This window comes from Lonchura striata, chromosome 18 (genome assembly GCF_046129695.1).
Source record: "Lonchura striata isolate bLonStr1 chromosome 18, bLonStr1.mat, whole genome shotgun sequence".
NCBI lineage: Eukaryota > Metazoa > Chordata > Aves > Passeriformes > Estrildidae > Lonchura > Lonchura striata.
In genome coordinates, this window is record NC_134620.1 from 13540406 (window position 1) to 13555342 (window position 14937).

General features: G+C 49.5%; 1 protein-coding gene across 11 annotated transcripts in view; it reads right to left on the bottom strand.

The window, feature by feature from the left end:
* The window catches only part of NCOR2 (nuclear receptor corepressor 2), a 228066-nt gene that overhangs the window by 197636 nt on the left and 15493 nt on the right, over positions 1 to 14937 (bottom strand). For 10 of the 11 annotated variants that reach the window (XM_077787267.1, XM_021532799.2, XM_021532798.2 and 7 more), the window contains exon 1: positions 1348 to 1514. The exons of the other annotated variant lie outside the window; for it this stretch is intronic. The gene's annotated coding sequence lies outside the window, so the exon portion shown is untranslated. Of the gene's footprint in view, positions 1 to 1347; positions 1515 to 14937 lie in introns of those variants that run through there. 11 annotated transcript variants of the gene reach the window in all.

The following is a 14937-nucleotide window of genomic DNA, read 5'->3' on the forward strand; positions in this document are numbered from 1 at the left end:
TAATTAAATATTCTGGTCCATCATTACACATCCCTACACCTCCTGCTGCCTTGCACACCCCCACAGTCTATGACAGAATTGGTCAAGCTGGAAGGGACCAGAGCAAACCATCTGCACCAGCCTCCCTGTTCAAGCAGGGTGATTCTGAAGACCATGGGACAGGATTGCATCCAGACAGTTCTTGAATACCTCCAGTGAAAGAGATTCCACAACCTCCCTAGAGGACCTGCTCCAGCATGTGGTCACTCACACAGTAAAGAAGTTCTTTCCTCACATTTAGGTGTGCATCATTTTCTGTTCTGTTGGCTGGCACCATCAAGAGAGAATCCACATAATTCAAAGACATGGGCACTATAAAGGGAGTCGTAAAAGAAAATCTCACTGCTCTTCCTTCCTCCACAGGCCCACTCATACTTGATTCTGAGACATAGACAATCCCCCTTAGGCATCTTGTGCACAACCCTGAGCAGCACACCTGCCTGAGCCCAAAGAGCAAGAGCTCAGCCAGGCTTCTCTGCTGCTCCCAAAGTGATGTGAAAACACAGGCACCATCACAGGCAGCATCTGACCCCCAAGGGAAGCAGAGCCCCCCAAGTCACACAAGTCCACAAGCGTCTGCACAGGCAGAAGGTCTCATAAACTGTTTGGCTTTCAATGCCTTGCACTGGCTGAGGGGTTTAACAAATATATTCCAAAACATTGCCTTGTCAAGTTCTGGATCGTCAGCGTTAAATCCTTGAGCAACCAAGTGAGAAATGAACCTGTAGACAGAGAAACGTGTCTCGGTGTTCTTCCCCTGCCTCGCCCTCTCCGTTAGCCAGTGCATGTTTGCTTTTCCTTCTAAACTTCACTTCTCTGTGCAAACAGTCTGCTATGAGAATTATTTGCTCAGTCCACAAGTTTCCTGCATTTTTTTGTCCAGCTCCAGGGCCTGATCATCAGGCATTTCCAGCTCAGAAATCCAGGCTATTAACAACTTCAGCCCTGCAGAAAGGATGCATCAAAAGCAAAGACACTTTTGCACACACTTATCCGAGGACCAGAGCAGATGACAGAGACGCTGCAGAGCACCTCAGGGTGTCAGAGCCACAGGGCAACCCAGCCCTTTCACCCAGGAACAAAGACACTCATAGCACTGCGTCTTTGAAGCCACACTTTGAACACATCAAGCAGCTGCAAATCCATGGCACAGACTTCTCTCTGCTCTCCTGTCTGCCTACCTACTCCCAAAGAGACTCTGCTCTTGGTCATGCTTTGTAGGATGGCCACCTCTGAAACTCAGCTTGCTTAAAATCAGCTTTTATACCATCATCTCTGTTCTACATCAGAGCTTTACAGCACACTCACCACCAGTCCATGTGCCCTGGATTCGTGTGCCCAGACTATGGAGAAGCAGGAACTTTCCCTTTTCCAAAGGCCTCCGACACCCACGGCTTCAAGTATTTGCTGCAGCACTGCACCACACCGTTCCTTGAAGAGCCTGTAACGTGTCCAGTACACTGAGCAGCTTTGACCTGGAACAGCACCAAGCACAAAGGGTCCTCAGCAGGCTCTGTATGCAATAATAACACAACAAGGAACACTCCAGTCCAACAGAAACCCAGGGGACACAAACCGTTGAGCAGGATTTGGTGGATGGAGGTTATTAATGCATTACAAATAGAACAGAAATTCAGGAAGCAGTTATCTCCAGAAAAGAAAGATTCATTTCCTTATGGTGCTTGCAAATCACACTGCTAACTTCAGATCGGAAGAGCTGGTGCTCAGTAGAATGAAATTAAGCATGTTGGATCACACAGGACACCCGAGTGGATAATAGCAGAAAATTAATGGAAGCATATGTGCCTCAGGCAGAGGACTGGAAGACCAGCAAGAGAGCTGTACTCAACTAAACTTCACCATGATAAATGAAAGCCAGAAAACATACTGCAAATGCAGAAATATGATGATTAGCTCTACACCGGAGGTTCAACGACTTGAACATTAATTTGCTTTCTCCAAGAGCATCACTTCCAGCCAACATAAGCACATGTACAGTTCTCCTTCAGAGACAAAAGGGTACAGGGAAAAACAATCACAAACTTTTAGAAATCACTGGCCTCACACAAGGATTTTATTCCTGGATCATCTCCAAAGAAAACCGTCCAAAACAACAAATTAAATGGGACTGCGGAGACAAAGCAATCTGCCACTTAACTCCTGACACTCCACAGTCTGGTACTTGAGCCCCTGGTGACCCTCTGGCACTGCACAGCTCACCTTTCCCCAGCAAGTAAAATCCTGAGACAGGTCCTCCCACCTCAGCACCATCAGAGTGGGGGTCAGCAGAACGTACAAGGCACCAACACAGGACACTGACTCAGGCCACCATTCCATCAATGCTGAAGGAAGTCTGTGCCCTTGCACCACGTACCTGCCTGTTCCCACCGCCCCTGCCACGCCGCCTTCTCTCCTCCACCAGAGCATCAAGTACTTTGCTTGCACATTTCCAGCAATCTGTTGTTTTCACTGATGCCAGTTCTCTCCTTGCAAACCTAAATCTTGGAGTCTCCCTATGACTTGCCTTCACAAGAATGCTAATTAGGTCTTTACTACCCCCAGGCTTTCTGAGAGAACACAAGCATCTGCCATGTGCACTCCCACTCCAGCTATGTTTTCCCACTCCGAATCAACAAAACAAGTGTGTTACTCGGTCAGTGACATGCACAGGACACAGCCAGATTTTTAAGAAACCTGGGAAAGGAGCTGCACCACCCACCACATTCCACTCTTGAACACCATGAGGAGCATCCCTGATCCTCCAGGAGACCATGCAGTGCCCGGCTCTCTGGTGCTGGGTCCTTGCTCCAATGGTGCTGGGCTCCCTCAGCACTCCCCGAGGAACAGGCTGCTACCATACCTCAGCCCACACACAGGCTTTCCAACCTCCACCATTCCCTTCCCATGACACCCCAGTATTTTTAGCATGAGGTGGCAGAGTGAAAGGCAATCTGCTCCCATCAGCTGGTCACACTCATTACATCCACCCAGAGCTGTCCTTCTCCAGACAGCCCACACCCAGGAACACTCAGCTTTTCCAGCCAAAGAACCTATTCAAGGACAGCTGCCAAGGTGGTAGAAGCTTGTTTCTCCTGTTCTTGTTGGCTCTTCACTCCTTCCTAAAAAAGGGCATTTCCCAGGACCTGGCTGCTGCCCCCAGCTCTCACATACAAATGAACAGCCACAGAATAACACAAGGAGGGGACTGCTGGAAGATCTGTCTTCTGCACACTTCCTGGATGACAGACGTGCCCTGCAAATGCTGAGCCCTGCAGGTTTCGCCTTCTGCCTCAAGTACAAGAGAACGCAGCACTCCCTGCCAGACTTAGGGAAGGTGTAATTCTGAGGAGCAAAACTATCTTCACACTGAAGGGCCACTGATGCAGGAACAGGCACCCAAACACACTGAAACAGATAACCAGGCATGTCAGTGTGAATTGGGAGGACACCACAGGTCTCCCAGTTTCCAACAGGTACACCATTTTGATGCTTCTTTTCAGCTTCCCAATTCAGAAGATGGCTCACAGCGGCCATTGCCCACCTCCAGAGGGACTGGACATTTTCCATAGCTAATCTGTATTGTACTTGGAAAGTAGGGAGCTGAAAGATAAGGGAATATACTCAGATACAAAGAATGTGGTACGAGTGGCTTTGGGGGAAGCATTCTTTAAATGCATCATTTTACAAGCAGAATAAATCCTAGACCATGTGGCGACAACTGAGCTGCATGCAGCTGCTGAGCCAGCTATCTCTTTCTAGGGGCAAGACTAGTTCCCTGCATAAATGGTTCTTTAAACTTTATAATGCCAACTGCATGAATAGGACTTTTATGGATTCCTGCAGTGACGCACAAAGACATCCTCAACATTTCAGAGCTGCTCAGCAAGCCCACACGCTAGCTGCCTTCACCAGAGCACTCAGACCCCATCCCAAAACCAAAACTCTTCCTGGAAGCCTGTCTCACCAGGGACATCCTGCTGTCTTCCAGGAGGTCAGGACTGCCAGCAAAGTTTGGTTAAAGTCCAAACAGATCAGACTCTGCAGCTTTGGTTCCCAGAGGCCACACCAGACCCTGCTCCACCACCACCACCCTCTTCAGACCGCCACACAGGGTTTCTTTGTCCACACAGTTGTGGCTTCGAAGAGAGGCACAAAAGAAACTGAGATGAGCGTGTAATCAATAGGCCTCACCCTTCTCCTGCTGCCCCTGCCATTTCTCAAAGGGAACCTTTCCTTCCTCCCTCCCCTTCTGCATCATCTTCCCTGGCACCCAAACCGACAGCTGTGGCTGTGCTAATCCAGCTCTGGCAAACTGCTCTGGGAGCTGGCCCTGGCCGTGCCCTGGGACAGCGACGTGCCAGGGCTGGGACCTCTCCATGAGTGCTGCTGGTGTGGCCAGGGCTGCTCTGCTGCCTTGAAGGCACTCTCCCACCCCAGCAGACACAATCCAGAAGCGTGGCCATGGCAAAGGCTGTGACCCCAGGCACAGCACCGTGTGTACTCCCTTCCTCCTGAGAGGAGGCACAGCTTCAGGGCATGAAGGGAAACAGTCCTGCTCCTCTGACAGCAGCCAGGGCACCAAAACCACCCTGCAACAGATTTCTGCAGCTATCCCAGGAATGCCTCCCCCTCAGTTTCCAGTACAAGAGCTTTACAGCCTGCTTCTCTTAAAATTCCCTGATGCAGCCCAATCCTCCAGCATGTCAGCGAGCAGCTGGCACTCGCTCTGCTGTTTCCAGCTGTGCTGCTCCTGCAGAGCAAGGCAGGGAAGCCCATGGTCTCTCCAGGACACGTGGGAGGCTCAGCACTCAAAGAGCATCAGAGATAGGCCCACTACAGGGAAGCATGGAAGAGCTGCATCTCTGTGAAGGCTGAACAATCCCATCTGTCCTGCTGAAACTCAAGGGATGGACACAAAGAGCACAGCGACAGAGATAAAAGGTATGTTCTCAAATGCGCCAGTGTGGCTGCAAGACACAGAGAACAGTCTGTACTGTGCTTTCAGGAAATCCTCTCCCTCTTCCATATTCATATTGATCCAAAAACTCCTACATGACATCTCCTCAAGCTCAGTGCAAGCTATTACAGAACTCTGGAAACACAGACAAAACCTTGAAGACAATCTCAGAGCAGATTTAACGAGGCTGATGGTTTATCCACCTGACTTTCATCTCCCCCGCTTGTCTTCAGCAGCTCTCAGTAACACACTCAGAGACCTTCTGGGACTTTTTCCTTGTGCAGAGAAAGTGCTTTTCACTGCAAGACCAGGCTCTCAGGATTGAAATTCAAGTACTAAGGCATGAAAATACATAAAACAGCAAAAGCAGCAGCTAGTATCAGGCACGTCTCACCCAGTTTTGTACACAACAACCAACTGAGCTTGAGCATACTGACAGGGAAACGCCATGGCCAGGGCAAGGCAGCTCCCCACATCACCCCAGACACTGTGAGCTCGCTCCAGCCTCGCTGGCAACCAGCACAACACCCAGCTGCCAGGCTGCTGCACAGAAACCTGGCAGGAGATGTGGGAAATGAAGAAAATCAATACTGGTTGGGTTGTTTGCAAATCTGTTTCTACCCTCACCTTCCTGGTCTCACAGAGGACAACTCATTAGGTGCCTGGAGAGCTGCCAAAGCCAGCTGGGCCTGGGCAAGCCATGCTGCTGCAGTCCTGCAGGACAGATCCCAAATAACCACAGCCTCTCTGCCCCTTGCAGCAGCCCCCTCCCAGAGATGGCAGGTGAAAGCAGTGCAGGCAGCAGATAAAAAGGGTAAATAAAATTCAGCCCCATGTGCACCTGTCCTCCAGACAAAGCCCGCTCCCGGAAGCCAGGCTGTGCCTCTCGGCGCACAAAGACGGGTCTAAATCTGTCTGTAATAGAGCTTTTCAGGCTGACTGAACAGTAATGTTCACAAGCTGCTCCCCTCAAGGGAATACTGTATCCTCCTCACTGCATTACCCCAATCAGAAAGATCAGTGAGCAGCTCAAAGGCAAAGGTGGAAGAGGCGCCGCTGATGTGATTCCATTTAGAATCTATCAGAATATTTTATTCCTCCCTTTGAAAGCGACAGATTAGGTATTTCCACTTCTCTTTGAAGTCTGGCAGAACAATTCACACCAGTGGTCCAAACACCCCTCACTCCTCTCCATGTGCAAGATGGGAGAAAAGCCTCTTTGAAAGCCCCCCAGAGTCACCCGAGGCAAAGCTACCTCTGCCATCAAAGGCCAAACTCCCAGCCAACAGGGTAGCAATTTCTCTTCATCACAGCAAGCTTTATTTCCATTCCAGCTTCTTTATTTTCAGAAAGTCTCCTGGAAAATTAAGTGTGGTACACCTCTATTCCAAAAATCCTTCCTTGGCAAGTGCTGGCTTCCCACTTTCTGGCAGACACTGAAATTAAATGCAGCCTCCCTGTTTATTTCCTTCTTGCCGTGGATAAGCACATCCTTGCTGAGCTCTGGAAGCAATTTTTTAGTTGGGAAAAAAATAAAGAAATATTCCAAGCTCTTACATAAACAATGGCTGGTGACGAGAGGAAAGACAAGGGTTGGAAAATTTCTCACATTTTATTAAAGTGTCTCTCAGTGCAGCAGATCAGACAAAAAGAACAAACCCAAACAAACAGATTGAAACAGCTGAATATTAAAATGGTACTGGAGGGATCAGCTGCAGCATCTTTCCATGGCCAGGACCAGAGCCTCCACCAGACAACATAAATGAGACACAAACAAGGGTGGACTTTGCTGTTCCATGGTACAGAAAGAAGCCTTCCAGAAAGAAGGTGCTCAGCACAGACCCATAATGGAAAAGCAGAGCCCAAGGCTGTTGTACTTGTCAAACACACTTCTGCTGGTCTCAAGTCTTAGTGCTAGAAGAAAAAGGAAAGAGAAACTTCCTGCCCAAAAAGGGAAACTAAGCAACTTTGTCAGTGCTTCCTCCAGCCTGAAGCACAAATTGATAGGATCACACTGATCTAATCCAGAGGGCATTCCCCTAGAGATTACAGGAGTCTCAAAGTAGGTCATGCTTGGGCTTGAGCATCTCAGCAAGCCCAATTCTGACATATTTCCAGAGCCCGTGTAGGTGTGTGTGTGTTCTCCCTTTCCCTGCAGCAGCTCGCTGTGCAACGCTCAGTACCAGAAATCCAAATTAGACAGGAGGGAAGTTTAAAGGCTGGATCTCTGCTTGGAACAGTAAGAGCTGGAGCTATCCAGGCCACTGACCCTCCTCTCCACACGCTGGCCAGAGCTGCCAGCTGTCAATGGCCAAGGGCACTCTCCCTGCCAGGGTTTCCAGGGGATTTTGCTGAAACACCAACAAACCCACACACTGCTCTAAAGGGGGAAGCAAGCAGGGATGTTAATGGGACCAGGGCCACACTGGCCACGAGCTGAGCTCAGGGGAGAGCAGGTCTTTCAAAGCAGACCTGAAGCCAGCCACAGTGAGATTCTGGTGTCCACACAGGGTCCCATTCCTCCCTCACACGTTCCCTTTCCGCACCAGCTTCAGCACAAGGAGCTCACGTGGACACAGCTCCCACTCCTCCCTGCTCTGGATATTACACCAGGCTGCTTCTCCAAGCTGTAGCTGACTCCAGGCTCACCCCTCCACCCAGCCAACCTGCTGCACACTTCAGGCTGGAACAAACAAACAACACCCAGAGACCTTTACCAACCTGCATTTCATTCAACTACAATAAGAACTCCTCCACTTCTCTACTCCAGCACCTCTTTACCTCTCCCCTCACCCTGAACACCAGAACCACATCACAATCAATGTTTGCAATCAGAACCCCTACAAAACAAGGGATTATAAGCACAGCGATACTTTTGATTCATCAGGACACCAGCACATCCCTGTTCACCCTCCATCACCCAAGAACAGCTACAAAACAAAACACCCATCCATACCAAATTGCTTTTACACTCATGCACTCAGAGCCTTTCCCATAACTTTAATTTCAGATCCTCCCAGCTGTCACAGCACTTGCCTCATCCTCCAAGGACTACAAACACAGGCTTTCTTCAGGGTCCTGGACTGTTTATGTGCAGAGCAGGGAAGAGAATTGCATTTCCTGAGGCTATGAATGATTTATCATCACACTGAATGCGGGAGGAGCGGGGTCCCAGGGCTCGCTGCATGACCGGAATCTCACAGGCAGGCTGCATCTGCAGAGATGTTTGTGTGCACTCTTCAAATCATCATTAACCAACAGGACCCTCAAGAGGAGCATTTATTTCCTTGGGATTGTAAGGGAGATGGCTGCTGAGAAAACAGCTGGGCAGGATTTAGCTCCATTATATCCGTCTATCTTGTTCCACTCTCCCGCCCCTCCACCTCTCAGTTTAGTTGAGTACAAAAATAGAAGTAATAATAAAAATTTAAAAAAGAAAAGAGAGGGAAGTGCAGTACATAGCACAGGCCAACTGCAGGTCACAGCTATGGTCAGTGGAAGCACATACAGCTGCACAGGGCAGGTTTTATATTTCCAAATACCTCCCCCCCCACCCCGGGAGTTTAAGTACTCATCCCATTCTCCAGATGACTTGCAGAGCGCTCTAAATGCAGGTGTTATAAATAAACAAAAATATGCCCACGCTGGCACGCAGCTTTCAGCTAGTAAAATGGGCATCAAGGATTCTTAATGAAACGGTTTTGCAATTCCCAGCAGTTCTGCATTCTCTGGAGACAGGGTGATTAAACAAACACACAGAGCAAGAGCCCAGCCTTGACTCCATCTATGGGAGTTTTGTCACAGACTGAAAGGAGGCAGGAATGCCATCCCATGGACCTCCCCCAGACAGCTCCACAGGCTGTAACTTAATATTATGCCTCTTGTTACATGTTCATACCAAGAGGCAACCATATTTAATACAGTACTCTGTATCTAGGGATAAAGCAGGATGGAGCCAACCATCAATCACTCAGCTTCTCTTTCCTTGTAGGATTACACAGGCCAACCCCACAGCTAGGAAGTATTTATAAAGTTTCTTTTTAGTTCTAGATACTGCAGACTTTTTTTATAGTTACTATAGTCCTCTATTTTCTGCGTACCATATTTCCACGCACATAATCCTCCCCTCAAACCCACTCATTAAAAAAAGTACTGCTCCCTTGAGAAATAGTCCTCAGATTACCCACAACTCACCCTCTCTCTTTCCCAGCAGCTAAGAGTGCCATCAATTACCCCAGCAAAAGCTCCCGGCAACCAGGGAGAAAACTGGAACCAGGAAGAGGGAGGACCAGCAGGAGGTGGGTAGCCTTGGAGTAAACCTCCCCTATTTCCTACACTTGAATAATTTCCTCCTTCTTCCCCAGGCAACCCATGGATTAGATGCATGAAAGTACAGCAATTACCCTCTTCAATTACCCTAAAGACTCAGCAAGAATAAACTGTTTGCAGCGGAGAACCCTCTTGCCTTCTCCCCCCTCAAAGGCAAACCCATCCTCCACCATCCACAGCCAACCTGTGAAGTCTGTGGCTCTGCAGACGAGAGCATTGCTAAGCAGTCAGCTTTCATTTCCTTGGAGTCCTCCAAAGGCAGCTCTGTGGCTCACACACAGTTATCCAGCACTGCCTTTGGAGGCTCCATTTCTCCTCTCCCCCTCCCCAGCTCACAGCCCACACATCACCAAATACAAGCAGGAAGAGAAGGGAGCAGGGAAACTTCTCTGCACAACCATCTTTTTATTTCAGGTTTCTTGGATATGGTGCAAGTCCAGTCTGGAAAATAAATCCTCGCTCCCCACAGCCTACTGAGCTTCCAAGGGCTGTTTGGAGAAACAGCACCAGACATCAGCTGACACTAGCAATTACATCCAAATAGCAGATACAAGTCTGTTATCGATCTGTTCCTAGAGGGAAGGACAAGCTATCCAGTAAAAAGGGGTGTCACGTTATTAAATTCTGAAAGGATAATAACCCAACACAGAGGGCACAGCTGTTACTAGTACACTCCAGGCTTCGTTTCCAAGCCTGACAGGGAGCAAAGAGCAGAGTGCTTCAGTGTTTAGAGACAGGCCTAGAAATTAGAGGAATAAATTAACATATCCATATCTGAATTACTGGGATAAGGGAGCTGCAAGTTCTACTGGCAGGAACTGGGCAGCTGCTGAAACCTCTTCTTAGCCAGTGCACAACACTCAAGCACTTTGACCTCTCCAAGCCCTGTGGCTTTGCCCCAGAGCAGAAGTTTTAACAGCTCAAACACTTGCAATAGCCCAAGGAAAAGGTGCAGAGAGGTTGTCTCCTTCAGTAACCTGAGCCAAACATCCTGGTGAAGAACAGCGACAGACAGCTCTGTGGAAAAGCCCAGATCAATTTTGTTGCAAAAAAAAAAACATGGCTCAGGGTAAGGGAACAAGCCACAGCCTTTCAATATCAGCAACTCAAAAGAATGGGAGAATTTAACCAAGCTGCTGCTGGGGGAAAAAAAAATAAAAAAAATCCACAAAGAGTTATCGATTTTTATGAGCTTGGAGTCAAGAGATCCATAAATTATTCACAAGGCAACAGAGATGGCAGATTTCTTGGACATTTCAGTACTGCATCACACAAAATTACAGGCTCAGATCATTTGGCCAGACTGTCCCACAACTGAGCCTTTAGATCAGCAACAGTGATCTCCAAAAGGGGTCTCTGGACGTGTGACAGGCAACTGCCCTGCTAGCAGCTCATGGGACATGCCAAGGGCCACAGGCAGAGCTGGACAGACAGAGGCACAGAAAATGGTTTCAGAGCATACTTTGGGGATTTTCTACCCCACTGCAGACAGCAGGTCTCCCTGCCCACACTAACAAAATTACAAACACAACACCACGAATTAGAAGGGAAATGCACCCATAGCCCTGCCCAAACAGACTTGGCCAAGGAATCAAAGTCCCTCCAATCATCCCAAAAGGCACTTGGAAATCAAGGTGTGAAGAGCACTACAGACATCAGCATTTATCTCAGATGTGAGTCTGGGCAGAAAACTCAAGCTCAGGAGCTCTGTGAGGTACAAGCCTCAGGTGCAGCCTCTGGCAATTCATCTCTCCAGGCTCCTTTGCAAAATAGAAGGCAACAATTTTCCTCCTGCTGCAAGGGAGAAGCATTGACGCCCCAAGATGTGAGAGCAGCTGAGGCCAGGCAGCACCTCAGATCCTGAGCTCGTCTGCACAGATCCTCATCACCACAGCCAACCTCTGACACCAAAACAAAGTGGTCCCTTAGATTTGCAGCACTCAAAGCACTGGAGACACCTGGGATTATCCCTTGACACAGCCAGAAAAGCATGGGCTGAAACAGGAGAACACAGCCAATGCCTTCCACTGGCTCCAGTCACACCAGTCCCTGCTCCTGGCTGAGAACTGGGGAGCCTCTGGTTGAACCCAAGTCAGGTATGACTCCAGTGCATGTAAAAGACCTCAGCATTAGAAAAACTCTTGTTTAAAAAGCAGTGGATTAGAAACTTCAGACCAAGGTACATTTTTATGAAACCTACTGGGGGAAGATCAAATACATTCTTTTGTAGGTAAATGTGGTCATTGGAAACACTGGAGCAGCACCTCAAAAGACAGATTTTCTGTTTATCCAAACCACCAGAAGCAGAAGTGAGAACAAAAGGCAGCTGTCCTTACCCACCACCCCAACACAAAACTAATCCAGGATTCCGAGCCTTTAACTCGCAGAAAAAAAAACATAAATTTTGCTGTGCTTGTGCAGAAAGAGCTGGAGGTTTTAAAAAGTGCTGGAAGGGAAGCCAGCCATTTGTCCTTACCCTTTCCAAACCCAGGGACTTGAATGCCTGGCCAGCTGCCCATAACAGCACCTAAGCCCAAGGCAAGCGGTGCAGCTCTAAACATCCAAATCCCCAGGCGTGCCAAGGGTGAGTCAAATGTGGGTTTCCAGCCCAAACCCCGCACACTCTGTGGCAAACCCAGCAAGATCCTGGAGGCACACTGATGGGAAGGCTTTCATGCTGAGCTGTCTCACACTAATGACCCCACAGCGGGATCTGGCAGGCAAAGGCAGCCCCCAGATTTAGCCAGAGTTTCAGATGGAGCAGAACAGCACATTGATCCATTTATCGTCTGTAAGTTGCCATGGAGACCACAAGTCATTCCCCACCATCACCACCCCCCCTGCAGACCCCCCCACTGCTCTGCAATTGATAGCTGGGCACTGGGGAAGCGTTTGCAGCACCGTGGAAATTAAATCCACAGCAGAGGAGCAGAGGATTCGGAGCCGACACAGCCAAGGCACCTCAGCAGTCTGTCCTGTTCTTCCCCACCGAGCAAGGCCAGGCACCCAGGCACTCCAAGCCCGAGTATTATGGGAAATTAACAATAATAAAGTAGGATTTTAATGCCTCTCCATGGGTTCCCCTCTGACAATTCTCACAAGGTAGCAGGGAGGAAAGACTTGTATCCAAGTGCATGTGCCAAAACAGGCTTTGGCATATCCCAGAGGTCAACTCCACCAGAGCAAATCAGGGAGTTCCCATCTCCCCAAACAGGGGAAGATCCAGCAGGAGAGCAGTCTTCTGCTTTTCATACAGCAGATCCACTCGTGAAGGATCACAGCTGACCCCTTACTGAAGGGAGCAGAGCATCAAGAAACCTGTGCACACTACAAACAGCAGGATGAGAGTGGGTGGATCAAACTCCAGCCACCTGCTGCTGGAAAAAAAGTCACTTCTTGGTCTGTAGAAGACCCATGAGCCAGCAATTCTGGGGGCAGCAGAGTAAGGCTTGAGCACATCCTGAAAGCCCACTCCTTCAGATATACAGCCCCCAACCTCTCAGCCAGGAAGCAGAAAAAATACTTGAACCCGTTTTGGGGCAAATATCCCAATGGGTGCACAACGCTGCCTCCCCACACCTACCCAGTCCAGGCTCTGGCACCACAAAGTGTTCAGGTGCTGTTCAGCACTGTCATTTACTAGAACCAGATAGTATCACATTTCCTTCCTCCCACCCCACGTAGGATGAAAAAAACACCATCAAGACAACCTGAGAAAAATTTTTCAAACCTTCGTGCTTAGGGTTTGGCTTTTAACTCCACACACAGCCACTCAAGCCAGTCACCTGCTCAGTCAAAAGAGCTGATCCCACTTAAATTCCCTTGCACTTTAACAAAGAGCTGCTGTGCAAGTGTTGCACTTCTTAACAGCTCATTCCCTGCACACATCAGTGTGAAAACTTGGGGCTGGCTTTACCCCAGGCTCCAGAACTGGATTACAGCAAGCATCTTTTAGGAGGCCAGAGGAAGAGCTGGTGTCACCAGCCCCCCCCAGCATGGTGGGCTGCTGCCAGAGGAGCCCAGAAGCCACCCCAGGCACTGGAGCATGAGGACACAGGGCAGGTGGCAGAGCACAGAAAGGCAGCTGCAGGCTGAGAGCCTTCAGGGAAACTCAAGAAGCGTGGTGTAAATACTGTATGCGCCTGGAGCCAGAAAGCTCAGCGAGGGCTGTGTGTGGCATTTCCTGAAGGTTACCTCGAATAAGTGCTGTCAGCTTGCCAGCCTCCGACTGTCTGCTGAGTCCTTCTGTGGGAAGCACAAGACCTCTGTGGCATTGTCACAAACTGTGACAGCGAGAGCTCAAAAAAATAAAATTCCTCCCACGCAGCACAGAAAAAGCAGGTGTAGGACACCAGGGCAGGCAAACCCACTGTAATCTGGCAGGGTGGAAAGGCTCCTCTCTTCTTGCTAATGCCTGGTCACAGAGCTGCTTGCTGAGCACTGTGAATCTCCCCTTGCAGAGGGGAGGTGGTGAAGGCTGCCCTGGGCAGAGGGGCAGGTGAGCAGCTGGCCTGGGCTGCCCTGCTCTGCAGCCCTGCAGGTGGCCCAGTGTGGGAACCCAGAGCATCCCTCTGGCTGCCCTGGGACCCTGGCAGGGGTCAGGAACCCATGGACAGAGATCACAGACAGTGTCTGTACAGAGCCCCCCGAGACACTGGCTGTGATCTCTGCCCATGGAAAAGAGTTTTCAATCTTACAGCATGAATTACCAGCTCTGACTGTTTGATATAAGTAATAATTAAGTGTGGCACGGGTGCAAAAGTAAAATTTTAGGATTCTAGATGAGGGGTCCAAAGGGGACAAGCTGGAGGAAATTGGGTGTGCCTTGTCCTTTTTCTTCTTCTTCATGCCCTCCATGTCTCACTGTGGTGTTGGCATTTTTCTGTTGGTTCAGGCTGGGGACACACTGTCCAACGTAGGTGACAGATATTGGCACGTTCTTGTAAATCCAGCCCAGGGAGTTTCTGGTATTTAATGTTTGTCACATCCCCCTGAGGGCAGAGCCCCACACGCTGCCCTGCAGGACAGAGCTGGGCAGGGCAGCAGAACATGTGAGAGATAAACAGAATAAACAACCTGGAAACCAGCACAGACCAATTATGGCTTCTGCTTTGGCAGGGGGCTGACAGACAGAGACTTTTACAATCTCAGAATCATCAATAGCTCAGATTCCGACAGCCCAGGCTGCCCTGCAGCCCTGCTGTGCACGCAGCTGCTCAGCCCATCCATCCCAGCCCATGCAGGAACATCCCCTGGGATCAAGCTGTGATGCCCAGGCCACTCTCCTCCTCCAGCAGCAGCTGCCTCACCCCTGCAGAGGGCTGGGCACTGCATCCACCCGGTGCCAGCGTGGTCAGCACAGCCAGAGACAGCAGTGCACATCTGTCTGCATTCATTTTCTACTGCCACCCCAGAGATTATCCTGGCCCTCCCCACTCATTTACTTTCTCCACTGGGAACAGACTGGGCATCTTCATCTATTCCCAGGCATTTTCTGGTCCCAGGGAAAAGTTTACTCGCAACTTTGGAGCCTTTCCAGCCCCGTGCTCACAACCCACTGGTGAAATGGATCTGCTCTCTGCTGTCTTCAAATCACCTCCTGATCTCAGAGT